At 49.1% G+C, this 10,255-nt stretch overlaps 1 long non-coding RNA gene across 1 annotated transcript; it reads left to right on the forward strand.

Moving 5' to 3' along the window:
* Positions 1-3,058: 3,058 nt before the first annotated feature.
* Positions 3,059-7,248, forward strand: LOC140497760 (uncharacterized). The gene is made up of 2 exons (XR_011964837.1): positions 3,059-3,191; positions 7,176-7,248. It is a non-coding gene; the product is annotated as an uncharacterized lncRNA (long non-coding RNA).
* The last annotated feature ends 3,007 nt before the right edge of the window (positions 7,249-10,255 follow it).

Genomic DNA, 10,255 nt, shown 5'->3' on the forward strand with positions numbered 1-10,255 from the left:
GGTGTCGGGAAATATGACATAGGAGCTGGTAGCCCCCTTCCCACCATGCCCTCCTGCAGAAGGAGCCTAAAATGGTACCTGATCCACCTCTGGGCCAAATGAGGGAGGCTGACCCACAGTAAGTGAATTTAGAGGGCTTTACTTTGGGAAGCAGGTACTCTCGCTACCCCACTTTACAGATGAGAGAATTGAGGGGTAAGTGACTTGCCCATGGTCATAGGGCCAGCCAGCATCTGAGGCAGGATTTGAACTTGGGTACTCTGGAGTCCAAATTGGTCATTTATTTGGCCCCCTCTGCCATCTGGCCAGCCACCTAAGCCATTCTGAACCTGAGTGACTTTACCTCCCTGATCATCAGTTTCCCTAGCTGTAGAAAGAGTGTATTGGTTTAGGGGATCTCTATAATGCCATCCATCTGAATTCTTTGGTTCTTTAGAGAAATAGAGAAATAAAGCATTTATTAAGCCAGGTATCATGGGGTTCAAGAACAAGCAAACAAAGTGACCCCTCTTCTCATTCTAGTGGGGAGACAAAATGTGAGGCTCAAGCCAGAGAGGAAAGGAGGGGTGGCATCTCCAGGTGGACAGGGGTCTGGGGAGGGGTAGTGCTGTCCAGAGAGTGGACAAAACTCCTCTGGGCAGTGATTGTCTGTGAGTGAAGCTGCTCCCCAAGGCCTTTGACTGACTTGCTGCTCACTCACTGTTCAGGTAAGTTACGTGAATAAGGGATCATTTGATGGACCCTTACCAACATTTGTCCATATTCAAATATTAAAGAAGGATGAGAGCAGAGAGAGGGCCATGCAATGCTGGCTCTGTGGGTCTGCTCTCTTCCCTCCAAGAATTCTCTGACTCTTGGGTGGTGGAAGTGGTGAATTTGGATCTGGGACCCCAGAGATCACCCCGTGGTCACGATCAAGGCATCACTTCCCAGCACACACCTGGATGCCTAGTAAGTGAGGAGCAGGCCCAAGGCTTCAGGCCTGGTCCAGGGGCATTGCAGGGGCCTCTGTTCCCTCTCTGGGGAGCCAGAGCTGCTGTGGCTGGCATGTCGCTTCCTACAGAACTTGAGCCTATGATGAGACTGTTATTGGCATCTGCATTGAACTCCTTTGTCTTTCAGTTGACGACAGCTGTGACGAGTGCCTTTTTATTAGTCAAAGTCATCCTGTCCAAGGTAAGAGGCCCTCTTCCCTCCCCAGGGACGTCTCCTGGGCACTCTGCCTGCCAACAGCCAAAGGCTGACCCTTCCCCTCCCCCTCCATCTTTCAGCTCTTCTCTCAGGGCGCCTTTGGATATATGCTTTCCATCATCTCCTTCATCCTGGCGTGGGTTGAAACCTGGCTCCTAGATTTCAAAGTACTGCCTCAAGAAGCTGAGGAGGACAACAGTGAGTTCCCCTCTCACAGCTCAAGGGCTTGCCTTGGGTGGGGGAGGGCCCCAGGAAGGTCCCTGGGAACCTCCTTGGCCATGCAGAGGCTGCTGGGGGTGGACCACAGTGACTTTGCAGGGTTGACTCAGTCATTCTGTCTCTTCTAAGTTGGTTAAGTGCTTGAGGAGGTACCAGGGTCAATAAAACATAGACCTTGTCACACTGCAGGAACGATAGGACCTGCATCTATATGTATAATATAGTGGACATTATAGAAATAAACATATGAGATGGATCTTGGTCCTGCCCTGAGAGCAGAGTCTGGAGGGAAGGGGACTGAGTCTGACTGATAGAGGACCTGTAAACAACACCTTTCAGAGCTGAGTGGAGGATCAGGAGGTGATGAGATCCCGGTGTCTAAGGCCTGGTGTGTCTCACCGTCGAGTCACGTCAAAGCCACCGCTCTGACCGCTGGGCCCCAGGGCTGTCTTTGCAGAGGATGGCTTGGAGTAGAAGCCCAAATGATTCATGGAGCCACAGGTCAGATACTGGACTTTTCTTTCTGACGCTGTTGTTGCAGACTTTAGATGTCCTTTCCTCTCAGGGCACTTAGTCTAAAAGTAGCAAATTCCAAGCAGTAGGAAGGGCACCATTTCCACCTTTAGATACCCTTTGGTCCCCCTTTGTGTTAGCTCATTAAATGCTTAGGAAGTTCTGTGCTCAGGCCTAGCCATCAAGCAGTACCAGCACTAATCATTAAAGCACTTCTTGGATTTGCATGTTCAGCCTGGAGCTGAATGTTACTGTAACACACTGAATAAAAGGGAGGGAGGATGCCTAGGGAAGTCCTGGCACACGGCTTTGTTTCTCTGTACCCATTTTCAGGGAATTTTAAAATAAGGCAATGAAATTAAAATATAAGAAAAGACAGTATAGGAGTGAGTTGGGGGGGTGGGGAAAGAAGCCACGTGTCAGGCACTCCTCCCTCCTGTGGCTGCTCTGTGGGTCCATCCTCTGCCTCCTGAGTCATTCTGGATACACCCCTGCAGTTTGTTTTCAGCCAGTTGGATGAGGGAGATGCCAGGAGGAACAAGGCTTCACCTCAAGTAAGAGATACAGATGATTAGACTGCTTGAGAACAATGGGGCATGAGAGCACATGACTGACCAGCATCAGCAGAGGTGAGGCCTCACTCTCTTCATGCCCTCCTTGATGCCAGGGTATGGCACAGTGCTCCCAAGGAGCTGGTGCATGCATCACCTTGTGCTCTAGCAGATGCTGCCATTGCTGAGAGGGAGGCCAGTCACGTACAGTAGCTTCTTTCTTGCCCCACATTATTATTTTGATGGTCCATCAAGGTACCAGGTGTGGCTGGTTCAAATGCCTTCTCTTTCAAGAGATGCTGCAAGTCTCTTATCTGCTGGTGCGACCCATTTGTTGTTGAAGGGAACAGGATGTTCTCAGGGGACTGATAGAAGGAAAAGTCCAGTGGCAGCCCTGGGCACTCTGGTCCCACAGGCCAGCTGTGTCCTGTATTGGGGTGGGGTGAGAAGAGGGGCATTGCCGCTGTTGTGGTGTTCCAGAGATTTTCAAAGTCACCACTTTCACCGCCATATGCATGGGTGTGAGCACCTGCTGACAAGCATCTTTAGATGGTGCTAGCCCTCTGTCCTGATGTGGGAGACTAATGCCCAGGCTCTCAATCCCTTCTCTTCCAGGACTTCTGTTGGTTCAGGATGCTTTGGAGAGGGCAGCCTTCATCCAGCCTCCTGGAGGTCTCTCAAATGGGCAGTTTTATTCTCCTCCTGAGTCTGAAGCAGGTAAAGGGCATTTGGCTGTTGCTTTGTTCCCTGCTGTATTGGGAACCACTCCCCCACCCCCACCCCGGCTTGGTACTTCCACTTGCCTGCTACTCTTCATGGTCCCCTCCCGAGGAGGCAAGGAGGAGGTTCTGGATCCACACAAATTCTCTTGATAGGTGTCCTCAATGCTTCTGAGTTCCAGGTGACTGCCCCAAAAGGGAGGAATGGTAGGATTTGGCCTCTGACTGGCTATGCTTTCTTTGCTCATGGTGCCACCTGGTGGTGTTGGGGAGTGTCCTTGGCACCATAGCCAGGCAGCCGGGCGGGGCTTTGAGGAAGGAGGGAGGGGTGGGGCCAGGCTGGGTAATTCTGTATTTCTTTGTCATTGTCACCTCTTGAGTTTCCAGTGCAGGAAACACATTAAAATGTAAATGTTCCTTAGAATCAGAAGGAAGTAGATGATCTCCTTTGCACATCCAGAAAGGGGGCCTTCTGAAATTGGTCTGGAATTCTCAGACTGCCATCCCTGGGCTTTGGAGAGCCGGTACAGAGCTGGGGGTGCAGGGGGAAGGTCAGTAATGTGCCCAGGGTCCCCCAGGTAGCAGCAGGTCTGAATCCAGGGCATGCTGATTACAAGTCCAGTGCCTGGTTATCCATGGTGGCTTGGTTGTGTGTGCAAAGGTGTGTGGAGATGTAATGGAGAGGGGTGGTGTCTGATGAGTCTGTTCAGTGGGAAAGGCGGACAGACCTTTGGCCACTGGGTTTCAGAAATTGTATGAAGATTTCTCTCCTGAGAGACCCATGGTGTTGGTGAAGAAACGCTGCCTCTGTTGTCACCAAAGACTGTGTGGAAACGGATCACTGTTGGGGTGTGGTGTGAACCGCTCTGGGATCTGTGAAGCACCAGCTAATGACATGGTGAAAAGCTTTGGTCCCTCTGTTGCCATGGCTACTCTGTTTCTCTGCCATGGAAACACTGGATTCATCCCCTCCCCACCAGCTTCTCTGTGATGAACCTCCCTGCACTCAGCTGGGCTGGTTCTGGGAAAGCAAAGTCTGTCATGGAAATCTGTGTGCCTCTTGGTGTAGACCATCTGAGTGAGCTCGGGCACCATTGTGGCAGCCTTGGAGTTGGGTCTCATTTGGGAGAGGTGACCAGACATGGTGGAGGGACTGTTTTTGTTCTCCTTCAGCTGACACCCACGGATGCTGAAAAATACCCAGCCACATTTTGGAGAGAGCACAGTTGGAAGGCTTTAGAACAGCGCAGGCTTAATTAAGGGTGTTTGTCAAAGGCCAGATGAGGTTATTGGTGCTGAATGAGCCTGAGGCATTGGTAGTGTTACCTTAAAAAGCAGTGTCCAGAGAAGAAAGCGGTTAAACCACAGCAAGGATTGTGTGATTTGTGACTGTATAGCTGAGAAACAAAGCTTCCTGCTCATTGCGTCCTGTGGGGGATTTTTTTTAAACCACTAATTTCACATCAAAGACATGGTTTCTGAGCTGAGGCACACACCGTGGCCCGAGTGAATGTGTGAGGCAGAACTCTGCTCCAGATCCTCCATCTTGGCTAAAGCTCCCACCCCAGCCGCTTTAATCAGGAAGCAGGCCCCCAATTGAGTTGTAGCCTTCTCACAGTGGAGGGGGCAGGCAGCTGTTCTGGGGGCAGCATGCCCTGGTAACCAGCCTCTTCTCACTTGCTGCTGGGGGCAGATGGGCCCAGGCAAGGCAGTCTGTGGAGCCAGGGCAGGTCAGTGGTTAACACACATGAATGTAGACATATGTACTGTACACAAAGATTCAGACATCTACATGTGTGGGCTTGTGTGCATATTGCAAGGGAGAATGAGAGAGAGGAACCAGGAATAAACATGCATTATAAAGTCTTGGCCCACACTGACCTTTCTGGTTTTCCCCAGTGTGTCCTGCTCTGTTATAAGGCTGGGATTTCTACTTTTATGTGATTTTTCTATGATAAAATTTTAATAACTGTTTCATTTTTATCAGTACTTTTTGTTTTTACCTCATTTATCCCTCCTCCTCCCCTGCGTGGTGGTCCATCCTTTGTAACAAACAATACAACAGAGGAAGAAGCCGGCAGTTCAGCAAAACCGTGGCCTGGCCTGACAGTGTGTGCAGTGCACCATCCCATCGCCCCCGAACCCCACCCAGCCCCCTCCATCATCTGCTAAAGATGGCTGTGACTTGTGCTTCTACGTGAAGCACTGTGTAGAGGGTCCTTGTGGTGCTCATGTTTCTCTTCCATTGGCACGATTGTAAAGGTTGTTTTCCTCATCCTTCTTCACTCCCCATTCATCTGCATCTGCTCAGGCTTTGGAAGTCTCCACTGTCACCCAATATCTACTGGCCACAATTTGTTTGGCTGCCCACTCTGTGGGCAGCAGGCATCTGCTTGGGTCCAGAGCCTTTGGGCAGGCCAGCTGTGTGAGGTGTGCCCTTCTTGGTCCTGTGCCTGGAGGTCAGAGGTATGAACATGGAAGTGGCTTTTCAGGCCTGATTCTAGACTGCTTTGGGGTGCTCTCAGCTTCACTCTGATATCACTTGAAGGCGACAGGCTTTTGGTGAGGTGGGCAGCTCATAATTCAGTCACTGAGAGATACTGGAGAGCTCACATCTGACCTTGAGACTTAGCTGTGTGACCCTGGGCAAGTCACTTTTTCTTTGTTTGCCTCAGTCTCCTCATCTATAAAATGGGCATCATCATAAATAGTGCCTTCCTTCCAGGGCATTGTGAGGATCAGTATTTGGAAAGCATTTAGCTCAGCGTCATGGCTTAGGGGGAAAAAGGCACTTAATAGATTGTCCCCTTCCAGCTCAAGTCCTGTCTGACACATACTGACTGTGTGACCCTGGGCAAGTCACATGCTTTTTATGCTGTGGGTAGCTCTATGTTGGTGAATGGAATTTCCTCCCCAGAAAGTCCCTACCCTGATGAAAGGTGTTCTAATGCAGTAGCAGGGCTGCCCAGTGGGAAGAGCCCTGAATCTCAGACTCAGGAGACTGAGGTTTGAATCCCTGCCTGGACCCTATCTGTCGTGGTGAGTCTGGCTGAGTCAGGGTCCCCTGGAGCCTTGTGGATTGGTGGACTGCTTGGTTACCAGTAAGAACTGAATTTCTCCTACAAGGGCATTGTTGGCAGTGTGTTGAAGTGGATAGAGCCCCAGCCCTGTCATCCCCTGCTCGTGGGCACGCATCCCACTCCTGGCTCTTCCTACCTAGCCTTCTCTTCAAGTCACAGAATCATGGAACCCAAAAGCTCTGGAGGGCCTGCCCCAGGGAGGGGGCAGCTCAGACAAAAGAAGGAGGCTCATTGAGCGACTCTGCACAGGTGTCAGAATGCTTCAAAATCAAAAAAGGAGAGCTCTAGAGGGCTAGAGCTGGTCAGTAGTGCTTGGGGCCTGACTGTCCACTGATTTCTGCACTCTCCTTTTCAGCTTTATTCTGTCTGTAAACTTTCCAACCAGACTGTCTCTTCCTTCTTGGCTCAAGTGCATAAAAATGATAAGCAGCCTGAGGCCCACGCCAGATTCCTGGGCCACAGCACTGAAGACTGGCTGAGCTACCCTGGAGCCAGTAAGAACGGCTCCCTGTTCCTAGCTGAACCATCTGAGCCACAATTCTCCATCTTCTTTTTCTAAGTATGTTATGAGATGCTTTACTAAAAGTTTTGCTGAACTCTGTTTACATCAGATCAGCAGCATTCACTGGGTTCCCTATGTTAGTAACCCTGCCAAAGATGGCTAACAAGGTTAGTTGGGTGCAGCCTTGGTGAGGCCATGCAGTCATACCTCCCTCATCCTTGTCTGGTTACTTCAACTTCCAGAGCCTCCATTTTTGCATCTGAAAAGTGGGGCTAATCTCAGCAACAACCTCACAGGGTTGTCGTGAGGATCATGAACGTAGGAGGCCTAGCACAGTGTCTTGCACATAGTAGGCCCTTCATAAATGCTTGATCCCTTTCTCTTCCTTTCTCCCACATAGGTTCTGATGAAGAAGCAGAAGAAAAGCAGGATAGTGAAAAGCCAGTCCTGTAGCTGTGAGAATTTTGAGGAAAGTAAGTGTTGGAAACAAAAGATGAGAGCCCCAAAGTACAAATGCTGTCTCTGGGAGGGTTTTCACTGAGGTGACCAGCACAGCCTTCCTTAGATGTATCCTTTAGTCAGTCAGCAAATTGCCTTGATATTCAGGGAGTGAAATACCTTAATATTTGTCTACGTGTGTGCTTGGGAAAGCATTGTGAGTGGGAGTCTCCAGGCACTTGTGAGGCCCTGATCCCATGAGGTGACATGAGTCTTTATTAAGTGGGCCAGCACTCTGTATATTGTTTGCCATTTGTGCCCAGTTTGTGCGTGGAGAGGCAGGCAGGACAGTGGGGAAGGGAGCCGTGCTGATGGTAAGGCTGGCATGCCCAGTCTGGGCCAGGCTTCCTTACCAAGAGTATGCCTTGGGTAAAACAATTCTGTTTGCTGCAAGCTCTCCACCTGTAAAGTGGGGCTGGTCTATCTCCTACTGCCACGGTCAGTAGATCGAGGACATGGAAATTTCTAAGATGGAAGAGCAGGCACTGATTCACTGCCCCAGCTCTGCTCTAGGCATCCCTGACAGGCAGGCTAGGCTAGGCCCTCTCAGAGCCCCCAAAAGCCACATAAGCTGAAGAGGCAGAGCTGCTTTTCAGGCTCCAGCTTGGCCTCATCATGTAACTCTCAAAGGACAAGCTGCCTTACAAAATCGGAATAACCACAGGCTTCATTCTCAACCAGCCCCTCTAAGGCCCTTGCTCTTCCTGTTGTATTTGTTAGATAGGTTCTGATGCCAAAATGTATGGGATGATTGCCCATGTACAACCTGCACTGGATGTTTACTGTCTTAGGGAGGGGGAGGGGAGGAAGGGAGGGATAAAAATTGCAACCCCCAAAGAAAAAATTGTAAAAAATGGTTGTAGCATGTAATTGGGGGGGAAATAAAATCTTGCAGAAAAACATAAGAACTTCAGAAAAGTGCAGGGAACAACAGGAATGATGAATGTTGAACCTGTCTGCTTCTTATGTCCACCCCAGCCTGTCCCGTCTCTGAATCTTCACTGTCCGTCCATCTGTCTGTCTGTCTGAGCTGGGAGTGTGAAGGCCCCCAGCATCGTGGTCTCTGCCCAGGAAGCCGTGCCCACCTGTTTTAATCAAGGGTTTATTTATTGTGATACCTCACAGAAGATTGTCCCCCACCCACACATATCTGTTTGCCTGCCTGGGACTGGTGAGAATGTCCCAGAACAGCCCATGCTGTTCTCTGCTGCTGAGCCTCGTCTAAAGGGAGGGAGCTCTGGGAAAGCCTCGTGCTGTATTCCTAATCAATAGACACCATGGTAGTATAGCCACCTAACACATCTTCTACAACACAAAAGTACATGGATTTTTTTTTCTGACTCACAAAATGGAATTGTTTTATTTGTCTCAGATTTATTTTATATTTCTTTTTAAAAGAATAACATGTCCTTGTGTGTTTTTTAATTCATGCATATGAGCTCTTTGTACAGTTTAAAATCATTAATAAAAGGCAACATCTCAACCTTTGGCTCTGACCTTTTACTTGAGTGGTCCCTGAGTCAGGCAGCAGGTGCTCAGTATCACTGTCCCTGCCTTTCCATCCAGGCATTCCTGTGTGGGGCAGCAGGCATGGGAACTGACTGGGCATTGACAAATGGCCAACTGTAGCTAGGACTGGCATGCACAGTGTGAGCCAAAAGATGGCACACTGTCTCGAGTCTAATATTCATTCAACAAACCCTGGGAACGTCATCTGCTAAGAGGCCTCAGGAGGCAGCACACAGAGACATGTAAGCTGTGTCCTATCACAGCATTACATCGAAGGGTGGATGGGCCTGCAGGGCCTGTTGATCATTTTCATCAGACTTAATACTGTGTGCATGGTTCCTATCCTTAACCTAAGGCAGAAGTACAATGAAGGACTCCTTGTGTGAGGCCCAGAGAGGCCAGCCACAGCCCCTTTGCACGGCCCCTTGATGCAGGCTGCTTTTTATCTACCACTAACTGTGGCCTTTGAGAAGGTGCAGGCTGAGCTGTGGTTTAACTGCCCTATTTTGTCACTTAATACCCTAGCCCCTCTGCCCATCCCCCAGCCTCAACTGGAAGAGGCTTGTTTGACTCAAGCATTTTCCCCAGCCCACCTCAAAGACAAAGCAAAGCCTAAGGAAGCCATGATCCACACATCCGCTGCTGAGGCCACCACCCCTTTGGAAGCCCAAATCAAACCTCAGGAGGGGTGTGGGAAAGGGGACTCACTGGTTCACTCTCCTTTCCCCTCTACCTCCAGCCTTTCTAATCAAGCCCAAGAGAATGATGCTAATTTGTGCAATCAACACAATACTATTTATTGACTTGAGTGAAAATGCTCATTTCACTGTTTGTTTATCACCAATAAGCAAAAACAAGAAATGAGTGACAAGATCTGGGCACCCCTAGGAGCATAAGCTAGCAGCTCTAAAATCTGAAAAAAAAAAAATGATTCTTTTTTTTTCCAACTCTTTGTTCTCCCCTGCTCTTTAAGAAAAAATAAGAACTCTGGGAGGTTTCCTGGATGCCTCTCTGTTCCTCTGGGATGTTGATGGTACTCTCAATGCTTTGGAATTATTGGGGTTATTTGTTCTAAAGTCTGCCTTCTTCTCATGCTTTCTTCCCTCTTTCCCTTTTCCCTTCTTCCTCTTATGCTGATAGAAAATATGTAATTGTGTAGGTTCTGTATGATTGTTCACGTACATATTAAATATTCCCAACGCTCAAGCTACTGTGCCCATCACTGGTCGATATAGCCTTGCAAACCTACAAATTTTGTGCCAGGGATATTTGTTCCTAAAAACTTGTTGGTGGCAGGGGGACCTGCAAAGAACTGATTGTGCCAACGTGAATTATGTGATGGCAGGAATCTCATGATAACTGATTGTAGCTCAGAGACAGTGAAAGAGAATGTGAATGTGTGACTGAGAAATTTTAGAAGTATTTTCTGAGGACATATCAATACATTTCTACTAGATGGTCTTTGGACCCAGA

Source organism: Notamacropus eugenii, chromosome 3 (assembly GCF_028372415.1).
Source record: "Notamacropus eugenii isolate mMacEug1 chromosome 3, mMacEug1.pri_v2, whole genome shotgun sequence".
NCBI lineage: Eukaryota > Metazoa > Chordata > Mammalia > Diprotodontia > Macropodidae > Notamacropus > Notamacropus eugenii.